Source organism: Trematomus bernacchii, unplaced genomic scaffold, assembly GCF_902827165.1.
Source record: "Trematomus bernacchii unplaced genomic scaffold, fTreBer1.1, whole genome shotgun sequence".
NCBI classification, from domain to species: domain Eukaryota; kingdom Metazoa; phylum Chordata; class Actinopteri; order Perciformes; family Nototheniidae; genus Trematomus; species Trematomus bernacchii.
Genome location: NW_022987728.1, coordinates 1,101,645 through 1,125,848, shown reverse-complemented (window position 1 = coordinate 1,125,848; position 24,204 = coordinate 1,101,645). Strand labels below are relative to the sequence as shown.

At 41.6% G+C, this 24,204-nt stretch overlaps 1 protein-coding gene across 1 annotated transcript in view; it reads left to right on the top strand.

Moving 5' to 3' along the window:
• Window positions 1-358: 358 nt before the first annotated feature.
• The window catches only part of LOC117494660 (phosphatidylinositol-binding clathrin assembly protein-like), a gene marked incomplete at its 3' end in the record, with an annotated part of 42,028 nt that continues 18,182 nt past the window's right edge, over window positions 359-24,204 (top strand). The window contains 2 exon segments of the mRNA XM_034145596.1: window positions 359-1,550; window positions 19,647-19,789.

Below are 24,204 nucleotides of genomic sequence, written 5' to 3'. Positions count from 1 at the left end.
ACCACCTTAATACTGAATGTTACTTATATAACTTTTTTTTTTTTAAATTGCTGCTACTCATTTTTAGCCATGGTTGTTTACTTATTTGTCTTTATTTTGATGATATTACTAATGTGTGCTTTTTTTCCTCTATATTTAATAAGTTAACTTCCTCTTTATTATTCTTATTCTAACGAGAATTCGTTGGCATCACTCACTTCACTAATATAAATAAATAAAAGCATAAACACAAGAGATAAAAGTACATTAGCTTACTTGAACGTTTTGAAAGTCTTGAAATTCTAAATTCCGAGCCTCTCAGGAGTCCGTGAAGGCAGCACAGTTGTGAGATCAGCTGATTTTTTACGCTGCCATTTTGTCCGGCAGCAGAGCAGCGAGCAGCAGTTCAGTTCGTAAAGAGAAACCACTGGAGAGACTTTTAGAGACAGAAACCCAGGACAGGACGGGGAGAGAAAAGGAAGCCGGTACCGTGGAGGAGTCTGTAGTTGGAGGACAACACCAACTGGACAGTGAAAGGGAAGAACCGAGCTAAAAGGAGCTGTCATTTTTAACTTTTAAATTAACGGCTCAACAGTCACTTCTTTGGCAGGTTAGCTTAACCTAGCTTCTCGGCTAACACCTCTTCCTCTTCTCAACCGGGAGAAACTGCACCTGTCCCGGCTGTCAGCCACACAGTCACCTGGTATAAACTCAAAACAATGTGGTGCTCCATTTTGAATGACTTTTCTCGCCCGGAGGAGGGTTTAACACACACTTTGCCAAGCGACAACCAGTGAGAGCTAACTAATCCAAGCTAACAAGTTGACGTGGAGGAGGAACTCAAAATCTTTTTTTTTTTCTTTTTTTTGGATCGTTGATCTCCAAGCTGTGATTTCATACGGATTACTTTTTTGTTGTTGTCTCCCAAACTATCTCTGAAAATTACAGATTTATAAAACCAGCCAGTTAGCTATGTTTATTTGTGGCCAGAAAGTAATTTCCAGTGTTTACAAATCCCACAGTGGGACTCTTTCCTGGTTCCAGTACTGCACTGGGAACATTAGCTAACACAGACTGGTGTGTTTACTAGATTAGATAGGACACAGTGTTGCCAAACAAGTTAAAAATAATCTACAAATCATCTTGTAATTGCAGTTTTTTGTGTGATCTGACATTACTGCACACCTGAAACTAAAAAACAGATTTAAAATATCCTGCAAATCATCTTGTTCTTGCAGTTTTGTGTGTGATCTGACATTACTGCACACCTGAAACTAAACATCAGTGTGTGTGTGTGTGTGAGATCGCAGCCCTTTACCTCCACTTGACAGTGAAGTCACGTGGAGTGGTTTTCCGCAGGGAGTTGATCCATTGATCGGATCGTTATTGTGCTATTTTAGCTGATTGAGGAAAGAAAAGGCAGAAGGATAGAGAGAGAGAGATGTCGGGCCAATCTATCACGGATCGGATCGCAGCAGCCCAGCACAGCATGACCGGCTCTGCCATCAGCAAGGCGGTGTGCAAAGCCACCACGCATGAAGTCAGTGGACCCAAGAAGAAACACCTTGACTGTGAGTATTTCAGTCAGCAAGGCGTCCAATGCAGACATACCACAGCAGGCTGACACACACATTCCTGCACACACACTACCTGGCTGGTTGGACAGGCTGGGTTTGTATTTTATGCAAATGACCTTCTTTCGATGTAGCTCATAAACTGTGTGTGGAATGAGGGGACACATTTGCTTCTTATCAATATATGTAAAGTGCCCAAAGTGATGTCATTCTTTTGTGGACAATCCGACACATCTCATTAACTACCCAATACAAACTCAAATGTATGAATAATGTGAATGAATCAATATATTTGTCTTACTTAGACACATTCCTTCACACACTACCTGGCTGGTTGGACAGGCTGGGTTTGTATTTTATGCAAATACCTTCTTTAGATTAACTGTGTGGAATAATGGTACACATTTGCTTCTTATCAATACATGTAAATGCCCTATTTGAGTTACCCAAGCCCAAAGTGATGTCATTTATTTCTGGACAATCAGCCAAACCTCATTAACTACCCAATAAAAAAGGCTATTTATTTATAATATTTGAAAAAATGTACATCCCTGTTCCTCAAAAACCCTAACCCTAAGAAGCCTAAGTCAGAATGTATCGCCAAAAATAGGATAACAATTGATCGATGTTTGCAATTTCATATTTCACTCACTTCATTTATAAGTCGACTAATCATTGCAGCTCTTTTTCAGCTTCAACATTTTTAAAAACTGAAAGATATAAGGTCCTTAAAGATGCAAAAGAGTACAAAACAAACATTGCTTTACCTATATATACACAAAGTGACGTGATGTCTATTTTTAAACAGGGTTAGTGTAATGGATAAGGAATTTGATCTCGTGATTCAACGACAGCATATTGTGTTTTGGGGCCTGGCTCAGTAACAAAAACTCTTAAAACAGGTTCCAGTTGAACAGACGTCAAGGCGGGTCACGCAAAGATAACAACATATGTGACATAATGAACAGAAAGCAGGTCTTTCGTCACACCTGGGCTCACCTTTATATCCAAGTAGAGACAAACGCAGAGCTGTAAAATCTCCGGGTTCTTCACGTTTCCTTTCTTGGTGGGCGTCTGTTTATATTTCGAGGAAATCTCTTCAACATACCGCAAATTCCTGGATCTTATTCGCTGGTGTTATTTCTGTAGACTCCTGGTTGTCATTTCACATTTTGCTTTGCTGGTAGAGTGGATTCATTTCATGTTGAAGGTGACTTATGATGTGAGTGGGACACCAACAAAAGAAAGAATGAATGAATGAGTCATAATTTTTAAGCTTGTGTTTGACATTACTGAGGCGAAATGTGCTGAAGTTCTGTTTTCCGGGAACCAGCGTTTTTTTTTTTTTGTGGGCCCGGGTTGCACATGTTTGATCGATGCTTCGGCTCAGCTGGCTCACATCCGTCAACTCTTCCTCCTCCTCCTCCTCCTCCTCCTCCTCCTCCGCTCGCTCAGCTGCTGACGTCCAACAAAAGTCATGTATTGTCTCCGCTCTCTTTTGTGAACTTGGCCAGATTCTTGCAGCCAATACGCCGCGTCAAGCTTAATCATTGCAGGATATTGATTTCTTTGTGAGAGCGACGACCTCAATGCCGTTGGGGGACGGGGGACGGTCAGTGCTTCTTCGCATGAAGGCGTGATTGTCATGTTGTTTGTCCGGGTTGATGATTTCCCCGTGAAGGTAACATCCAGGGCTGTCAAGTTCATTGTGTAGTTGGGATCGTGAGGGAATAAAAGGCAAGTTATACGTGAGGTCTTCATTCACTTAGGCAGGAAGTCAATTTGTGAGGAGGCTGGCGGGCAGCGTTCGATCATCACTCAGGCAACCAGCTGATCCAAACATCCCATAATGTAATGAACACTGGCAGCCAGGTGAGATGGTTTGCCAGTCATTCAGTTGACCTTATTCCCACTTAAAGGAACACTCATATCCCGGAATGACCGTTTGTCTATCAATAACTCAACCCTTGAATTCTGGAAGAACACTTGGTTTTTATCCCATACCTCCTCAGTGAACACATATTTCTGCAGGCCAAAACCATTTTTGCCATTCAAGTAATTTAACCCAAATGTTTTTTTACTTACTTACTGTTCCTGCAACAACAAGCACAGCAGATTTAAGTACATCAAACAGTTCTTAATCAATGAAATATTGGATTTAAATGCTAGTTCTTCTGTGGGAAACCTTTTTATAATTCTGGACAGATATAATACATCTTTGAAATACCTCTCCAAATTGTTAACATAATCAGTTCTAGTTGTTGTGGACAAAATGAACACTGACCTTCAGTTTTTGTTGTTGTTTATCTATAAAAAAGGACCTTATGATGCAGATGTCCAACCAATCAGAACCTGTAATTTCAGTGTTGGTTGTATTAGGTATTTCAATTCTGCCAATCACTTTTCCACAAAAGATGTAGAAGACATTTCCACAATGTCTTCTACATCTGCACCTGTGATGAGTTACCCTATAACTGCCATAGTCTGCAGCAGAAACAGTCAAATGAGATGGAGAAGGGACATCTGATCACAACTAGTCGATCAATATGAATTTAACTTGCATTGAGAAACCAGGGCCAAACTGCAGTCTTCTTCAACTGGAAATGATTGGCACATTATTGGTACATCTGGTCACAAGATGCTACAGGTTTGAACTCCGTTTAGGGGGCAGTTGCCAACCAGCCAGCTAGCCAGCTATTGTGTAAGTCCATTGGTTGGTGAATAATACGCCAGTGGAGCCATTTATCAATCGTAAAAGACAAAGATCAACCTGAGAGGCTTTGACTCTAGAAACCAAAGTTATTGTTGAACTCTTTGTCCGTTTGTCTATCTTTCACACAGTTCACCCACCCACCTACGCACAAACACACAACCATCTTTATCTATTGCTCTTCCCTTGGCACGATCTTACCACAAGCAGCTGTGACTGTCTGACAGCAAGCTGTGAATGATCTCACCGGCATATTTGCATCTACTGTCGACCCAAAAGCTGAGTAACCCGGACAGAAGCCTTTCACAGCATGCAGGGGTTTGGGGGTCCGATTTTAGCATGAACAGCCATGACATTCACGCACCACCGGCAAAAATAAGTGCTGTTTTAACGCCATTTAGTGTCATGACTCAGACTGTCCACCTCAATTAACCCCCAGCCTGTGAGTAGGCGGCAAAAATCCCATCAGTTTTTGAATAGCTTTTTCATTTATGGAAATTATCGCCATAAAAATCAATGAGCGAGGGCTCAAATGTGTCAGAATACGTCTGCAGTTTTCATATCCTCAAGGTGAGTGCTATTGTGTGTTTAAAGCAGCCCTTTTCAAAGCCGAATGCTGTCTCACACACACTCTTCGGAGGCCACTTCTTTCTGGCATCATTGAAACGCTGATTGTTTCACCGTTTTACCGCTGTTAGGAGAGAAGTTGTGACATTTAAACTGACGTCTAGTTTCCCTCCACCGGCACTCTGTTGTCATGGCAGCAAACCAGCCAACTGGCTTGTGTTAAATGGATTTTAGTTGACGGGGGAAGTTGGATGGCGAAATCGGCTTCAGTTATAGTCCTGTTTTTTCAACCGTTGTTTATGCGGGTATGTTTTTCTTCGAAGTAGTGAATAAGACCCTAATGAAGCTTCCAAGTCATTCAGATAATGGAATTTCTAATAATCGTAATGAAAAGCCACTAGAAGAATTGTTCCCTCGCCATTTATCTGAATTCCTTGTCGGGAAGTTTCCACAGCACTTAACCTCTGTGAGCAATTCACACTTCGACTTCACATGAGAGACACTTGCTAGTCGTAATGTGAGAGACATTGGAGTCACAAAGGGAGGTGTGAAGGAGGTGATGTAAGTGGTTGCTAAAGTGATGCTGCAGTCCCAAACCGGCTTTTGTTCAGAAGCGTTTATTTCTGCGTGATGTACTGTTGATGGCCTTCTTCACGCCTCCTCTAAACCATCTGGGTTCTCCGTCCGAAATGTTCCATTTGACAGGATTTAAACGTCCTCGCAACACTATAAATGTCACTTTTCTACTGTAAAAAAAAGTGCACCATTACCTCCATTTTGTACCTTTGTGGCATCTTGCCCCTTACTATAGTGACAGGCTTTTTATCCGCACCTTTTTGTTAGGCCAAAAATACTTTCTTTCTGACATGGTTGGATTGCACTTTGTACGCACTTGCAACCTTGTAGAAAGTAGGGTAGATGGCAACATTTCAGACCTACTTAAAGATTCCCCCCAGATATTTTTCCTTCAGCTGACCTTCCCTTTCGATCTCTCTGAGGTTAGTAACCGGTGAAAAGAGAATTTCCCTATCAAAATGATAGCCTACTGTTTATTGTGTTTTTTAGCAGCAGTCCTTGTTGCCACTGTTGTTGCCAGTATTACAGGGAAACATTTTGTTGCCAGGAAATGTTTGACATATGTTTGACCCTTTTGCCGTGTTGCTGGCTGTTGCTATGTTTAGTCCATGTCCACCATCACTTGGTGGACTGTTTAGTCCATGTCCACCATCACTTGGTGGACTGTTTATTTCACAGGTAGCAACAACATTAGAAGCTAAATGGTCAGAAAAACTCTCAATTGAATGTCGACGCAGATATTTGACTTGCGTATGATTCGATTAATACTACAATACTTCTGTCATGTTTGCAGACATTGACACATGACAAAATTGAAGTTATTGTAGTCCTTCTCAGCAATGAATTTAGAAAACTAATATAATTACAAAAGTGTAACAATCAAACCAGTGTTTCCCCTATACAAATAGCGGCGGCGTAGTATTTGTGTTACTGTATGTTCAATAAAGGTGTATTTTGCTAAATCTTGAGACATTGCCACTGTATGTACTAGGCCTCAAGAGCCTTTCTTGTGCTGGAAGACACATATGGCGCGTTTCCACTACAGCGCGGAGCACGGTTTAAGAGGGCTGTGACGTCAGCGGCCCGTCTGGTTGCGTTTCCACTTGGCCTAGTACCGGCCGGCGGGTCCTAATTCACAGTTTTTCTGGCCTCATAAAATCGTGGGTCTAGGGCCAGAGACAACGAGGCTGAGTCGGGCTGAGTATGCTAAACTAGAGAGAGATTCGCTGGCAAGGGGGCTACAACTACAACAAGATGGACATATTTGACCGTGATTTAATTGTAATACACGTTTCAAAATGATGCCGAAGTAACAACATACTGATACCGGTTAGTAAAAACCATGAATTAATGCTTTGTCCAGTCTGCAGACAGACGGCAGGCGAGAAACCTTTTAAAATGCGTGTTTTCTGAATGGAGATTGGCTAAGCTAACGCAGTATATGCTCCGACCGTCCACACTCACAACAACGGCCTATACAGACATAAATAAAGCAGCGACTGTATTCACCATGACACAGGCAGTCTGTGGTTTGTACTTGTTTAACTTTTGTCTAGTTTCTGAACATATATAAGGAGCTGTGAGCTCTGAGTGCTAACAGCTAACGGCTGTGTTGTTTTTCTGGGGTTCTCATTGAAGATGACGTCACGGCTCCGCCTACACTGCGTTACTATAGATACTACCCCAGTTCCTAAACTGTAATGGAAATGCGCCATAAAGTGAGCCAGTCCTAACGAGGCCTAGCCATACCGAGCGAGGCCATGTAGTGGAAATGCGCCAATAGAAACATATTGGCCGGGTGCACTTCGCACGCGCACACACAAAGAAATTCCCCCCAAAAATAGCTGGGCCCGCGTGCTATGACTCCATCCTAGGGGAAACACTGAACCCATTATAGGAATCTATTTTTGTCTATATTATATTTGAAAATCTATATGACCCTTACCATTTCCTGGCAGATTTAGTTTTTTTTATACTATAACGGGACCTCCCAAAAGTTGCCAATGACTTATAGCCGAAGTCAAAATGACTGTTTATCTGGTACCTCCCAACCAACATGAAGGCTTAGCAATAGCTTTTTCCAATTAGGACCCTTTTAGGTATTTTTACTGGTTAGCAGCTGAGGTTATGAAAGCTTAATACAACACGCCACTTTGTTTTTAGCATTTTGCTGAACTGCTGGCCCACAGGTCCTCTGACAGCGTGTTGTGTCGTGCCATTTTTAGCCAAACTTTAAAACTAGGTTACACTTGCATGACAAACGTATGTGGTGCTAGAGTAGTCCAACACTTTGAGGGGCTCTGTTTGGTCTGCAGTGTGTCTTTGGGTTAGTTTAGGATACAGGCGGAGCCACTGTTTACACAAGGTTATTGAGCTTGGGTTTATGTGGTTTGTGTTTCAGCCTCCAGTGAGCCGGTGCCCATACTTTACAGCTCTATTTCAGACAGGAGCTTGTGGGTCACCTTGACAGATCTGTTCTTTGTTCACATGTACATAATTCATGTTTGTGTGTTAGCTGTGGGAGTACAGCTGTGGTGCTTTTCTCAAAGTTGCTAAACAAACATTTCCCCTGTGCAATAATAAAGACCACCTGTTGCTGTGAGTTTTGACAATCTGTTATTCGTCATCACCACAACTGGACCCAAGAAAAGGAGACGGATAACGCTGTCTAGACCCCCCTCCCTTCTGTAACATGACTCAAACCCACCCCTCACTGTGCAGGAGCCCCCAATTAGTAAGAAGGTGTTGAAACAACATGAAAGTAAATGAACGTCATCAATCAGTGCTTACTAGTTAGCCTAGCTTGCTAGCTTTAAGTTGACAGCATAATGGATCGTCCTAAATATTGCATTTTTGAAGGGATATGTCTTGAATTGCTTAAAGCTGAGAGTCAAAGCTATGTGGGATGGTTGAGGAGTGGAAACGTTTGCAGTTTGTACCAACTTTTATTGGCTAATCGGGAATAAAGCACAACCCTGGCTCTGAAATGTCAAATGTTTCCTTGAAACTCCCAATAAAAAGTTGACTGTTTCCACAAATGTATCAGTTGTATCCTCTTTAAATGAATTGAAAAACATACACAATAGCTGCAGTATTATTAAAGGTTATTATTCTTTTTTTTTAATCGTGAAGAGTCAACATTTCAGTTCCACTTTAAAGATCATTAAGCATGCTGTTGGATCTTGGTTCGTCCCCATGGTTAGCAATTTCCTTTCCTGCCATTCTGTCACTTTTCTTTATTCTTCTGCAGTCTAATTACACAGTGTACACACATGGAGTGATTTATTACCATCCTCTGAATGCCTCTTTAAGTGTTCAAGGAAGTGAAAAAAAGGTTCAATGGGATTTGAGGACATGTAAGAATACACATGGTCCTGGTCATTTCCTGCTATTTGTGTTGCATTGATTCCAGGCCTGATAAAGCTGGGTGTAGCTGGTTAGCATCATGGTGGGGTGGGGTGGGGTGGGGTGGGGGGGGGGGACGCGTGTGTCTTAGGTGATTGTTGGTGAGTGTAATGCTATCTAAAGAGAGCGGGACAGCCCCTCCCTGTCTGCAGAACCAAGATAGGCCCAGTTTAGACTAGCAGGCAGGAAAAAGGCTCACTGCTGACTGTCTGGATATGTCTGTTTCAAGTAAAGCCCAAGGGTGTGTGTGTGTGTGTGTGTGTGTGTGTGTCTCCTGTGAGAGTGCTTCAGTTTTTTGAGTGTGTTGGGATCAACTGCAAACAGTCGGTGAATCTGTAATAGTTATTGCGTACCCATGTAGTGATTGATTGAACAAATAGCAGTGCACATTTCAAGATATAGGATCTAAAATATATTTGTAACGCTACTATAATCCTTCAATGTACTGGTATTTAAATTAGCTGGCTGTTTTGCATTATATTAGTCATGGTAGTGCTGGAAAATCCCAATGTAAATACATATCTTGAGCTTAATTTCTCACACATTTTCACCTCATATAAGCAACTCATATATTATTGAGAAAGTATAAAAATAACTTCAAACGGTAATAATAAATAAAACATTGTGTTTTCGGCTTGGCAAAAAAATCTAATGATTATCTATAAGCATTTATTTGATAGATACAAATGGACAATAACCATACATTAATAATGATACACCAAGCTAGCTGCTAATTAAACATGTCAATGACTGCATGTTAGCTAACAAACTAGTGTACTTGTTGGCATGGTGCTAATTTTACTTATCCAATTACCATCGTGGCCAAATAACTAGTAAATGTACCCTGCTTGTGGGACCGTCATCTATTATGTAGCGTCTGCTGTCCTAGATCTTAAAGTGTGGTAAAATTAGTTTGACATTTATATATCCAGGGAAACTTCATCAGACCATTTGTGGTGAAATGTCTCCTCAAAGGTTATCCCTTCGCCTTCTTGAATCCAATGGGGAACACCACACAGGCATTTCACCCATTGAGTATGATAAGTAAGAATAGTGCATGGTTTTAAATAGGCTTTGTCTGTGTGTGTTTGAGAACATTCAGTACTTCTGTTCCCCTTCTGATGTCTGGTTATTTTTAGCCGTGTTCTCTCGGGAGCCTTTGGCTGGGTTCATCTGCTTGTTTGTATTCCCGTATCGTCTACCTGCGTGCATGTCTTCCTGTCTCTGCCGGAGTCACTTTCATTTTTTCTGACAGAAAAGACGTTAGACTAGACGTTTCCCCCAAGACATTTGTGCAGAGACGTACACGCCGAGACTTCCATCCTATTCACTTGACAAGATTTCCAGAATCCCCCCGGTGGAAACCTGGCAGTTGGAGACGAGATAGTTTGGCTGTCCCTAAATATCTTAATTTAAATATGTCTGTCTGTGTGACTAAGAGAGACAGAGGAGAATCCAATGTTATTTAAGTCACCAAGGGGAGAATTAAAGCCACAGAACCAGTTTATTAGACCAACTTCTGGGGAAAGGTCTTAGTTCGTAAAACGTCTTCGTCCTATCTTTTTCTCCTCATCCAAAGTAAAGTCAGTTAATTCAAATCCCCGACCAGACCTAAATATGGAGTGTGGACTGCTACTTGGAGAGGTCCCAGTCCACCCCCCCCCCCCTTACTCCCATTGCGCTGTACAATACTAGACTCCTGGTACTAGGATGGGCTAAATGCAGAGAACACATTTCACTGTGTGTGCTGTGTGCTCTGCATGTGTGACCATTAAAGAGGGTTACGGCCGGTCCACACAGCAGCGTTAAAAAATCTTGGAACGCTTCTGCCCATTCACTTTGAATGGGGTGACGTCACTTTGCCTCACTTTTCGCCGAACTGCATTGTGGGAAGCAGAGCGGAGATTTTCAGGATTCAAAGTTGAGCAATGTTCAACTTTTGAAGCTGAGGTGGAAGCGTCAGCCAATCAAATCCCGTTTATGCAAATCTGACAGTTCAAGCGCTAGCCAATCAAACGGCGTGTATGCTGGGAGAGACATACCGCAGGTCATTTCCTCATATTCCAAAACATGGAGGAGAAATTAGCGGTAGGGAATCACCCGGTGCTTTATGACCAGTCCCTATTTACCTACCGGGATACAAACCGGAGGAGCCAGGCATGGAGGGAGGTGGCAGAGACAGTGGTATGTTTTCGCCTGTTTGGGGAGTTTATATCCAGTTTACTTCGGGCTTTTTTGCTCCGTATGTCGGGGGCGGGAGATTCATGTGATTGGTTGTTGGTGCCTTGCTCGCAAAAAATCCTCAAGCTTCAGATACGCCCACCTCCAAGATGTTTTTAACGCTGCTGTGTGGACGGGCCGTCAGGGTTAGTGCAAGATTATCCATTATCCGTTACTTCCCTTGCTTATCATCTCATTCATCCTCCCATCTTTCCTCCTTGTTCTCTGACTTTACTCATGCATTGATTGGATAATTCTCTCAAAGTATAAGCAGCAGATTTATGCCTAATCTCCGAGTTTTGGCGGATATTGAGCATTGATAGTCAATTTTAAAAATCTACATTCATAACATTACTTGGGATCATTCTTCTTCTCACGTCTCCAAGTTCCGCTCAATATATTTAATGACAAAAACCAAACAATTTAACAATTCTGTTAACCCCCTCCTATCCATAATTGCTTATTCTGTCTTTTAAAAAAAAAAGCAGACAACACAATTTAGCTGTTGTCGTTTTTGTTCATCAAACAACCGCACAAGAATAAAATAATGATTTGTTTGTGGCTCGTAAAATGCTACTTGTTAATCTGCTGCTGCCCCGAGGCGGTCAGTCAAATCACAGTTTTATTCCAGTGAAGTCGTCTGAAAACATAAACATAAAAACAGATCAGTGGTATAACCTCTGCTTTGTCTTTGACTTTATTGGAAGCAAAGTCATCATAGAAATAATTTGATTTGGAAGAGGGTCTTTGAAGGTTTACTTCATCGTGTTTGTTTTTCCTGTCAACATTACAAAACAAAGATATTTCATATTCATCCACCTCTTTTTTTTTTTACGAGTATTAACGAAAAGCACCGTGAATGTAAAGCCAAGAAAGAAAGGAGAATACGCTCAAATTTAGCAGGATTACAATTCTGTTACAATCCTTGCTATCAGAAGGATTTGAGAGGGGAAGAAAGAAGGAGGGAGGGGTGGACGGGGAATCCTCTTTTGACTAGAACCCCGTCTGCGGTCCCTAACACAGAAACAGACAGAGGAGAGCAGGAGATTAGTAGTACAAGCCAGACAAGGTGCTGATACTGCGGAGCGTTAATCTTTAACAGATTGGGGCTGCACTCCTGTGTCTGGCTTTTCATCTGTGTGCTGTCTGTTGGTGTGTATGTCCCTGTGTCGATTTTGAATGAAGGTCAGTCTCTGCGGCGCTACCTTTTCTCAGTTAGCAGTGTTATTAAACCATGATAATCTCACTTCCCCTCGGAGTGATTGGAGCCACAGGGTGGTCGAGCAGTTAGAGACGTCGTCCTTCTACTGGATGCGGTACAAAGTCCCCTTGTTGGCAAGAATCCAACCTGTGGAAATGTCCTTGAGTGAGATATTGAGTCCCTACAGCGACAAAGGTGTTGTTCTGTTGAGTAGTTGACCACTGATCCCTTCAGAGACATGAAACCAGAAAAAGTCTCTTTAGATCAGCAACATGTTTTTATTTGTTTAAAGGGGACCTATTATGCAAAATGCACTTTTTGATGTCTTTTATACATAAATATGTGTCCCCGGTGTGTCAGGGAACTCACAGTATGTCAGAAAACAAAACCCTCTCTTTTCCTCCGTACCCACATCTCTAATAAATAAATAAAAACGGAGGTGCAAACGAGCAGATCCAGAATTGTGGCTCCTATTACGTCATTGGCGACATCCGGCACACGTGACACGTCCCAACCTATCGTCTCAGGCACACGTGACACGTCTCAAGTCCCAACCTATCGTCTCCGGCACACGTGACACGTCCCAACCTATCGTCTCCGGCACACGTGACACGTCCCAACCCATCGTCTCCGGCACACGTGACACGTCCCAACCCATCGTCTCCGGCACACGTGACACGTCCCAACCCATCGTCTCCGGCACACGTGACACGTCCCAACCCATCGTCTCCGGCACACGTGACACGTCCCAACCCATCGTCTCCGGCACACGTGACACGTCCCAACCCATCGTCTCGGCACACGTGACACGTCCCCAACCCATCGTATCCGGCACACGGACACGTCCCCAACCCCATCGTCTCCGGCACACGTGACACGTCCCAACCCATCGTCTCCGGCACACGTGACACGTCCCAACCCATCGTCTCCGGCACACGTGACACGTCCCAACCCATCGTCTCCGGCACACGTGACACGTCCCAACCCATCGTCTCCGGCACACGTGACACGTCCCAACCCATCGTCTCCGGCACACGTGACACGTCCCAACCCATCGTCTCCGGCACACGTGACACGTCCCAACCTATCGTCTCCGGCACACGTGACACGTCCCAACCTATCGCCGGGTTAAAAAGAATATATATATATTTTTCAAATATAGCATAATAGGTTCACTTTAAGTTCTCTTCGGAAGTTTTTGGATCATGCAAGAATTGTGCAAACGTCAAGATACATTAAGTGTTTTTACCAGATCAGGGAAATGTGGTGTTTGACAAAAGTAAATGAAGGCTTTTCTGTGTTATACTTCTTCATACTATTATGGGTGGGGATCCTTGTATCGTGGTTTTAGCATGATAGTATTTAAATTGAACTTTTTTCAACTTGAAACAATGCAGTTTGACTCTTGTTTTGACCAACTTTCATGCAAACCAGCTGTCCTAACCCATGAAATTAACAGAAAACAACAAAATATGGCCATATCAGCCGGTACGATAGTCTTACATTTCTAGATATTGTAAGAGTTAGTGCAATTTGATGATTCTTTGACTTGTGAATTTCTGAGATTCATCACAGTCACGTTCTGCACTGCTGATGGTGGTGGAAACACTATCGAACAAAGCGAGTAGTTGTAGTTTCTTCTTGGACGTCCTTATAAAATGCTATGAAATCATTGTTTTCAGGAAGGTCCCCAAGTTCAGTGATTACATTGGTGGTCACATGTCTACTGTGTAAACATACTGTCTCGTCTTCATAAAAACTTCAGTTAAACACGTAAGTCTTTGAGATTTCTTCTGGATATATTTTCTTTAGGCAGCTCCGTCTCTCTTTAGGAATTCCAGCTATGCGAGCCTGACTTCCTCATGGTTGTCTCTGAAGTGAATGAAACTGTGTCAGGCTCACAAAGCAAGGCACTGAGGTCCCGTCATGCCCGGCCAAGGTTTAAAAAGATGTTAAGATAGGATTGAGGGGATGATTGCAGGTCTGTTCACAATGGTTAATCCACCTCAGACTCTATCCCACCAGAAGGCTTGTGGAATTATCTAGATCCCACTTTCCAAATCTCGGTGTTGAGAATGTCAAGTCTACTGAACATGGAGTCCATATCGACTGATACCAGCTGTAAAAGCTATAATAGACTTATTTGATTTACTAAAGATAGGAACTAGTATTTCTATACTTTTTTCTTAATTCGATCAATTATCAGCGTGGCATTGAATATTGCCTTTTAATGTCTTTCAGCTCATTGATTCAGTTTAAGGCACTGGTGGAGACCAACATCGGAGCTAAAAGCCCTTGATAATGGACTTTCATTTGACATAAATGCTAATGTAGTTCTGTGACAACTGTTACATCTTACTACTCTTAAACACTCACATTGTTTCTTATTACATTTAGTCATTTTCTGCACTTTTTGTGTCATCATATAGCATAGCAGTAAATCCCATGTGTCAGAAATGGATTACCTATGCGGGCAGAATGAAGGAAACAGATTCTCGATAAGGTTAATTAGTTAGATTTTCTAGCTGCACAACACAGACAAGATAATAGAAAGAGAGTCAGGAGACGAGTTTGTCTGCAGATCAGAAGAGATGAGGGAGATGAAAGTTGTGTTTATGTGTGTGTGTATATTTCATTGAAGCGGTTGGATATGGGGGATTTGAAGAAGGATAAAAAGACGAGAGGCGAGCCCAGATAGAAGCTAGCCAGCTGGGCCAGATGTGATCTCTTTCTCCTCCGCTTGATCTGACCACCTGCTTTCTCACTCGGATACACTCACAAATAAACCCAATAACAGCTATGTTACATTAAATATGGATTCTCTTGGTTCATTGCGACCAAGTGTACCACCAAGCACACGCTTCCTCCCGCTGGTCCCTTGGTACCAGGAAGTCTCCGGTCTATTGTGGCTTGGTCAACAGATGAGCTGTAACAATGGGCCTCAGATCAGGAGGAACAGAGAAGGTCACTGTTTTGCGAAATGAGATCACATTTACCCAGCAGCCATTCCTCCCACATGTGTGTAATGAGAGCGTGTTGGTTTGGTTGTCACAATGCTAATTTCTTGTTCAAGGCAGCAACAATCGAGCAAGATTAACAACAGAGAAGCAGAAATAAATGCAAGAGAGAGCTGAATGCATAGAGAGGAAGGGAAGGAAATATAAATAGAGGCACTTTCCAAATTAAACAATCAATAATTTTGTCTATAAAAGGCCAGAATATATATATTCAATGTTGCTTACGATAAACTAAATGTATAAAGAATAGAAAAAAATAGATATGAAGTATAGGTTTTAATGAGTTTAAAAAATAGTGAAAAGAATCCCAACATTGGTCAAGTTCATCCGTCATTTATTTTGACTTGGAAGCAGTACGTATTGTCCAAAATGTCGTGATTGTACGAATCATGTTTTTTGGGAGCATTTATTGAGCCTACGCAACTGATATCATGTCGGGATGTGGACACACAAAAACAGAAGATCACAGCACATCTTAATGAAGCACAGTCTGATTATTTAAAATCTCTGGGTACAAAAGCAGAGTAAACGGAGAATACAATAGCAAAGATCGCACCAAGACCCCTACACTGAGCTTAGAACTACTTGTAGTGAGAACAGACTTTTGACATTACGTTAGAATTTCTCTTACGGTTTGTATATATCGTGTAATATGTAATTGTTTGCAGAACGTTGACGTGTCAGTAAAGCTTTCCAGTTGAGGATGTTGACGGAGCATCTTGTGTATTTTTCCATTCGTGGTCAGTGTAATTGCTCGTGGTTTGCTTAAGGGGGTAAAAACACATCCTCTCAGACCTGTTTTCTGCTGCATACTACGTCAGGGAGGAGAGGCGAGATAAAGCGAGGCGAGGAGGCTTGTTGAGCTGTGTGTGGATTCCTGCAAATTGTCTGGATGAAGAGACACTCATGTCTCTCATGTCTCATTATCTTTTCGTTTGACTATATCCTTCTCCTTTCCCCGTATTCTCGGTCAGTCCTTACATCGTTTTTTACCTTCCTTCGTTTATCTCTCCATCACTCCCTTAACTCTCCTTTCTCTTTACCCCTACCCTAATGTTTGCCTCAATAGACTCGCCTTCCTTGTTTCTCCCCGGACTCTGGGATCAGTGGCATCTAATGCTTTGCACTCTGCCTGATTAAGTCAGCACATGTACTCCCCTCTTTACATTATCACACACACACACACACACACACACACACACACACCCACCCAAGCGTCCCCACAGACCTAATCAGTCCTTCTCTTAGTTCTCTCTTTCTCACACACACACTACTTCCACACCTAATGAAAAAACATGAGCTAGGTTTAAAAGAAAAGAAGATGGACAGGCGGAGAGAAAAAGGTAGCTGCGGAAATGTAAGAGATTGATTGAAAACAACTCCTCCAGGCGCTTTAAATGCCTGTTTCCAGTTTAGAGAATTGTATCTAATCAGCATTGTTGCTATCATGCAGAGATGCAGTAAGAGGGGGAAACAGACAGAAAGACAAGTTGACGATAGCAAGGCTGGTGTTAAAAAGACTCATTCTTCATTTGCATTTATTTGCTGGAACGTTTCGCCAATCAACTCCGGACAACTTTCAAAACAACGTGTCCAAACGATGTACCTTTCACACATCTAGCACACATCAGGAGATTTGCTGTTTCGCCTAGCTATAGCGCACAACTTGAGCGAATACTTTTGGCCGTTCTTGAATGTTTCTACTTATTTTGCCGTCGGCCCTTACTTACTTAAGTTCCCGAATGTCGTTGACTCTCCAGATAGACCTTGTCTTCGCGTAAAAGCCTCCTTGGGTGTTTGTTTTTCTTCCACCACGCCAGTCACGATGTAAGCGTCATCAAAACGTCCAATCTCTTGCCATCAATTCATCAGGTCCAAATGATGTCTGGAGTTTAGCACACAATAGGAGACAGTCACGATGGAAACGTCATCAACTGACCAATCTTATCATCATTAATTCGACGAGCCATTCTTTTCACCAATGGCTCAATCGGACAAAACACAGACTTTGAACTAGAACGCTGGCAGAGTAAAGTCCGTTTGATATCCGTTCTGAATTATTCATACATTTCTGTTCAGCTCCTCCGGGTAACGCTAGACAATTTTCTGATTTCAATGCAATTGTGAGAAGGGGCTACGCTCATGCCTTCATATAACTGGAACATTTCCCAACAGGCATGAAATCCTGACACTATGATAGCTGCTAAACAAACACTATTCTGCTTGGTTGTCATTCACTAGCAGCTAAGTGTGCTTTAATGTACCTTTGTGTATTACGTGACCATAATTTGAATAGACTTAATAGCTCACCGCATGGTGTGTGTGTGTTTTGTGTGTGTGAAGTAGGAGAGCTGCCATGTTGAGTGAAGGAGAGAAATGCTAGACTTGAGGTCTGCTGTGTTTTGTTACTGTACGTGTGGGCATGAGCTCGAGGGAGATGATGTGTTAAGTGAGTAGAGCGAAGATGCACTTTTATTGAATGAGCGCGTACACCCGGTTATGATGATGAAGTCTCCCGACGGGACTCTCCCTTCTCTAGTCCTTCAGTTGTCTTAACGAGAAGCTGTTTTCGTAGTTACCAGGTGTGAGAGCCGGCAGCCCATAATGTCCCGTGGTGTAGAACAAAGGATGGGGAGTGGAAAGAGAGACTGGTTGGAGGTAGAGGCGAAGCAATGAAAAAGGGGGGTGGAAAACGCCAGGGAAATGAAACAACAAAAACTGATATCAAGTGTGAATGATCGATTTAGCCCTGTGTGTGTGTGTCTGTATTGAGGTTTCTGCTTGAGAGGATCGCTGTGTGTGTTACCTGTTGTGAGTGAAGACACTGAATCTTTATAATAAGCTCGGGGACCTGAACAAGAATCAGTTAGAATCAATCTCAACTAAAGTGGTGAGAACGGTGAGCTAGTGCCGGGCTGTTAGGATCTGCTGCGGTCATATCGAGCACATCGAATTGAAGTCGGCTTGTAGTAAATTAAAGAGGGTTTTATGCATTGATGGCTCGATAAGATCTTCTGTAAAAGAAATAGGACTTCTGTCGCCTCAGGGATGAATGTTTAAACCTTCCCGTGCCTGCATATCAGATTCTTACATTGGTGCTCATGTATATGGACTTTTAATGTTTTCTATGATGCATTTGAGTTTATCTGCACTTGCGGCAATTGAATAGAAGAAGAGAAGATAATATAAAATCTGTCCTTTGCAAACATATTATTATATCAAAGAATCCACAAAAGGAATATCGATTAATCCCATGGTTTAAGAAATATAAGCCATTTCCCACAGCCAACAGAAGTATTTTTCGTCCAACCAGCGATCCATACTTAGATATTTATAATATAACAACACTTTTTATTTATCGGCTTATTTCATTAACAGATGCTCTTTGCTCAGAATATAAACTCATATTTGTACATTTCTTCAATTTAGTTGAAATACTTTCATGATGAACTTCATTGTTTGTGAAGAGTTTTCCGTGGTTCAACAATTTGGTTAATCTTCCCACTGTGCAATATAGCGTGTTTAAAAGCAAACCAAACCAACTTTGAGCGACAAAGAATTTGTAAATCATTGTAAAAGTATACAATAAATACATATACTGCGCACTTAAAGGTGGGGTAGGTGAGTTTGAGAAACCGGCTCGAGATCGCTAGAATTTGAAAATACACAACCGGAGAAAATCTGCCACTTCCTTATAGAGCCCCGCCTCCAACTCACACGAACGCGCACATGACCAATGAGGGCACGAGATAAGTTTGTGCCCCGATGGAAGGCTGACAGGCAGGTAGGCCATCCAGTTATTTTAGCCGGGCCGGCTCAGATGATTGGTCGTGCTTTTTACAGTACTACGGCTTCCACAGATGATATTTTTTAATGGATTTTTTGTCAAAGCACTTCAGATATTCATTGCTATCGGGATGTTAAGAGCATTCCATGGAATATAACAAAAAGTGTATCTCGAGCCGGTTTCTCAAACTTACCTACCCCACCTTTAAGACCTTAGAAATACTTGCACTTGTTTACTTCTGAGTGTCAAAACCATAATAGTTTCCTTATCTCTGCGAGTTGTGTAACTTTACATTGCTGCGCCTGGAGGCTCAGTAAATGTCGGACATCTGAAGTTCTGTGAATATATCTCGGAAAAAGGGATAAAAGTAAAAGTCATGAGAGGACGATGAGGAGGTTAGAAAAAGTTCTGCAGCTTCATCTGTCCTTCACACTTCTATTCAGTTTTCATCCGTAGTGTTTGGTCCGTCCTTGGTACGTCTGCATTTTTCCATCTCTGTGTGAAAAGCAATTTGCCGTTGTTGCCTCCGATCAGGGTTATCAAACCTTTTTTAAAACCTTTTCTCATTACTTCTGTTGTGTAACTCTCTTTTCTTTTTTATTCCTCTCAGATCTGATCCACTGCACCAATGAGATGAACGTGAGCATTCCCCAGCTGGCGGACACGCTGTTCGAGCGCACGGCCAACTCCAGCTGGGTGGTGGTCTTCAAAGCCCTCATCGCCACCCACCATCTCATGATGTACGGCAACGAGGTAGGGACGCACTCACTCACTCACTCACTCACTCACTCACTCACTCACTCACTCACTCACTCACTCACTCACTCACTCACTCACTCACTCACTCACTCACTCACACACACTGTATACATCACTTCAGGGGACATTACATTGACTTACATGCATTACCTGGAGACTTATCCTAACCATAACCAACACATGCCTAACCCTTACCAAGTCTTCACCCTAAAATTAATGATACACACGCACACGCACACACAGACACACACACACACACACACACACACACACACACACACACACACACACACACACAGACACACACAGACACACACAGACACACACAGACACACACAGACACACACAGACACACACAGACAAAACACCTCCAGGCCAGTCAAAGGGAGGCCACATCAACCAATCCATTATTACTAAAAGCCTGTCTCGCCCACACATTCATAAATACAAACATTTGTATCATTTATTCCAATCCTTCTGAGGACGTAAACATTGGACACATGGCGTGAATAATAGAAATAGCTTTGGACTGCAGAGAAATGAATTATCTCCCCTGTATACGAGCTGGAAGCACGATGGTGAATGAATTATCGGGTGAATTAACTTAATACAAAAACTTTGAAAGTCTGCAAATCCACAAAGGGACCGTGTTATTTTCCAATCACAATAATTCAGGAAAATTAAAATCTATCTAACCTCTAGAACCCCGCTATGTTTGGGAGAACTTTTTCATTCATTTACATTTTTCTTTTGACCAGGCAGTGTTCAGTTATTCTAAGAGGAAAGATCAGATCAAACCCCCAGCCAGTGAAACGTCTCAATTTATATGCAACAGTGCAGTGCAGCTTTTGAAACAGAGCAGATATTAATTCAGGGCGAGAGTTGTGGTTTTATTAATTTCCAACCAGATGGAAACGCAGTTCGTTTTGTTCTTCAAATAAACTATCGTGTCCTGCATTTACATCCAATCCTCCCGTGTGCAGACTGTGAATAATTCAGAATGCAATCCCTTTTAAAACACAGGAAAAATCACTTTGATATTCGGATGGACTGCAGCCAGTTGGAGCCGGTGTATTGTCTAATGTATATTTGATGAAAACAGCAGTCCAGGCACAGACTGCTTCTTTGTAGTGACATATTTTCTCTGATCAATTTATTACCTTTGAACCTGAGTCAGGCTAGCTGTTTCTCACTTTGTTTTTGCGCTAGGCTAACGCGCAGCTGGCTATAGCTTCATATTTACGCCATTTACACCAGAGTTGCATCAATTTTCTTACCTTAATCTTGCCAAATATACGCGTATTTGGCGAATTTCCCAAAATGTGGAACAATTTCTTTAAAAAAACGACACATTTTTGGTAAACACCTCTGTAAATCAGAGCCTTTTTAGTCCCTATAACCAAATGGGGGTAATCATGGCCATGTGTACATTGTACATATTATGTACTAGGGCTATACGATTTTGTAAAAAAAAAAAAAAAATTGTAATTATTTTGAGTGATATTGCGATAACGATATCAGATGAATTGATTATCTTTGCATCATTATTTGTTTATAATTGAAAAATATCCGTACATTTATATAAAAACATATTTACCCGTTACTTAATATTGTGCTACCTTATTAATATGAATATTGCACCTGTCCATATTTCCATTTCCATAAAACTTTGATTAATTGTGCCTCCCTATTAGATGAACTGTACGCTAATACACATGTTGAGAGCAAAGGCTAACATCCTGTACCTTCTTGCACACACACGAAAACAGACACACCCTGCTCCACATTCTTTACAATTCTCATTTAAATAGGGAAGCATCACTTCCTTGTTTAGTCAAGATCACTTGTTTCGACATTACGTAACACTTCCGTTCGCTGGTTCCTTGTTTATTACATTAATCAAAGCTTCCTCCCAAAAGAGGAAGACTTGGGTGTGAGATCATTGTGCTGCGCGGTAAAAAACAAGCTTCTCGACTCACTGACATCCAAAACAGCAGCTCTGAGATGATACTTCCAGTGTAGAGAATTAGTCCAAAGTTCTGCAGAATTAGCTGCATTACTCACTTCAGACTAGGGCTGTGCGATTATGGCAAAAATCATAATCACGATAATTTTGGTCAATAATTGATATCACGATTATTACAAACGATTATCCATTTACTTTGAAAACATCCATTTATTGAAAAAAATGTTTTGAACAGTATGTTTTGAACAGTTGATTACCCTGAACTTTAAGTATAATTCAACTGAAAAACCAACAAAAAAAATTATAAAAAAAAAAAAGAATTAATTTTTTTTTTTTTTTTTTAAATATAAAATAATAATCGGTTTATTTCGATTACGTTGTTTTCGTAATCGTTGCAAGCCAAAATCGTAATCGAGATTAATATACGATTAATTGCACAGCCCTACTTCAGACTCCACATACAGTTCAGACCGACATCAGGTCATCAGATGACTCCGTGATAAATGTTTGCTCAAGCTCAGTTTCTTTTTGATGAACCAAGTGGTGGTAAGTAGGTCACAGGGAGCAGCAGGAAGCAGTTCGGAGGTATTCCCCAGCTGAAGGCGGATTTATCTCGCTGTTGTCGCTGTCAGAGTGAACCTTTTTGATGTTGATGTCTCAGCTAGAGCTAATTAACAATGATTGCTGCGCTGTGTTAATCCCTTTATAGAGAGGGAAGGTTTGCAGAGATCACAACCATCGCACTTGTTGTTGTTGCAGATAAAACAAATACTAAATCTGGTCAATTTAGGAGGAAGAGTATTAAAAAATAATATATAGATAGTTTCTTATTGTGCTATCATCTAATGTATTGCAAAGATATAATATCAAAGGGATAGTTTGGAAGTGAATATAATCACATTTGCATTTAGAAGCATTATTGTTATTAGATTATCAGACTTACTTTATTGATCCCAATTTGGGAAATTCTTGTCACAGGAGAATGTAAACAAGTCATTGTACTGATTTACATAATACGATTAAATGGAAATTAGACAGAGAATATATTCATATCAACAGTTAAAGATATAGAGTTTACACAATATAAATATACAGAGTAACTTAGAACATTGTATAATAAACTAGAATAAATTATTATACACTTTAATAGACAATTGCATTGCATTGCATTTTCCCAGTAGCAACTTAATAAGTCAAGCTGTTAGTTTGAAAAATGTTATCGAATTCCTCAAATGAATAACACACAGCGATACTCTGTTAGCTATAATAATACACTTTAGTGAGCAATACTTCAAGTGCAGTGCACATGTACAGTGTGTACTGACAACATGCTGCTGTTTAATGGAAACTGCTAACATAATGCAAGTCATTTAAAAGCCCTTATTCAAACACCTGCAGTACATTAGAGCAGTGCGTTTGTGCTGTAGTCCCATAAGGTGAGGCACCGGGCTGTAGCAGAGTGCGTTTGTGCTGTAGTCCCATAAGGTGAGGCACCGGGCTGTAGCAGAGTGCGTTTGTGCTGTAGTCCCATAAGGTGAGGCACCGGGCTGTAGCAGAGTGCGTTTGTGCTGTAGTCCCATAAGGTGAGGCACCGGGCTGTAGCAGAGTGCGTTTGTGCTGTAGTCCCATAAGGTGAGGCACCGGGCTGTAGCAGAGTGTGTGTGTGTGTGTGTGTGTGTGTGTGTGTGTACTCATCAGGCTGCATCCATCAGGCCTGTCAGGACGGGGCTGCTGACGGAGGCTCGGCGGCCAGGTGGTGTCCCTGCTACCTCACGGCCGCCCCATCCATTACAGTCAGAGCGGAGAGAAATCTGGCCGTAAAATTAGAAAGCACAGACCCACAGAATTGGGGTCAATAGACTGAACATTCCTTTTCACATCAACACGCTGACGGGCTGCAGCTTGGCTGAAGATGGCCTTGCACATTGTACCGTGAATGCTCTGCCACTAAAGAACAAATACAATGCGTTGAATCAGACCGAGGCTTTTATGTGAAAGGAGAAAAAGCTGCTTCGCCATGTCATTTCATTTTCGTTTTTTGTAGTTTATGATGGATTTAAGTATCACGTAGCTGATGCTGAAAGCTATCTTTTTACATATTAGATAGTGGCCCATTTCTGATTTGATGGGTAGTTTATTGGGTTTTTGAGAAGGATGAATGGTACAAAAGACAAGGAGGAAGAAAGAAATGAATGGAGTTTAAAAGTAGGAAAGGAGGAGATATAGGAAATAGTAGTTAGAGAATATTATATGGGGAAGGAAAGGTGACAAGAAAGGAGGTAAAGAAGTGAAAGAAAGTACAGAAAGACATTACAAAGAGAGAAGGAGGAACAAAAGTTAATATTGAGGTAGGGAAAGAAGTAGGAAAGAGGAAAGATGTTATAGAAGATAAAGGAATGAAAATAGGGGCTTGAGAAGGGAAACAAATAGGTAAGAAGTTAAC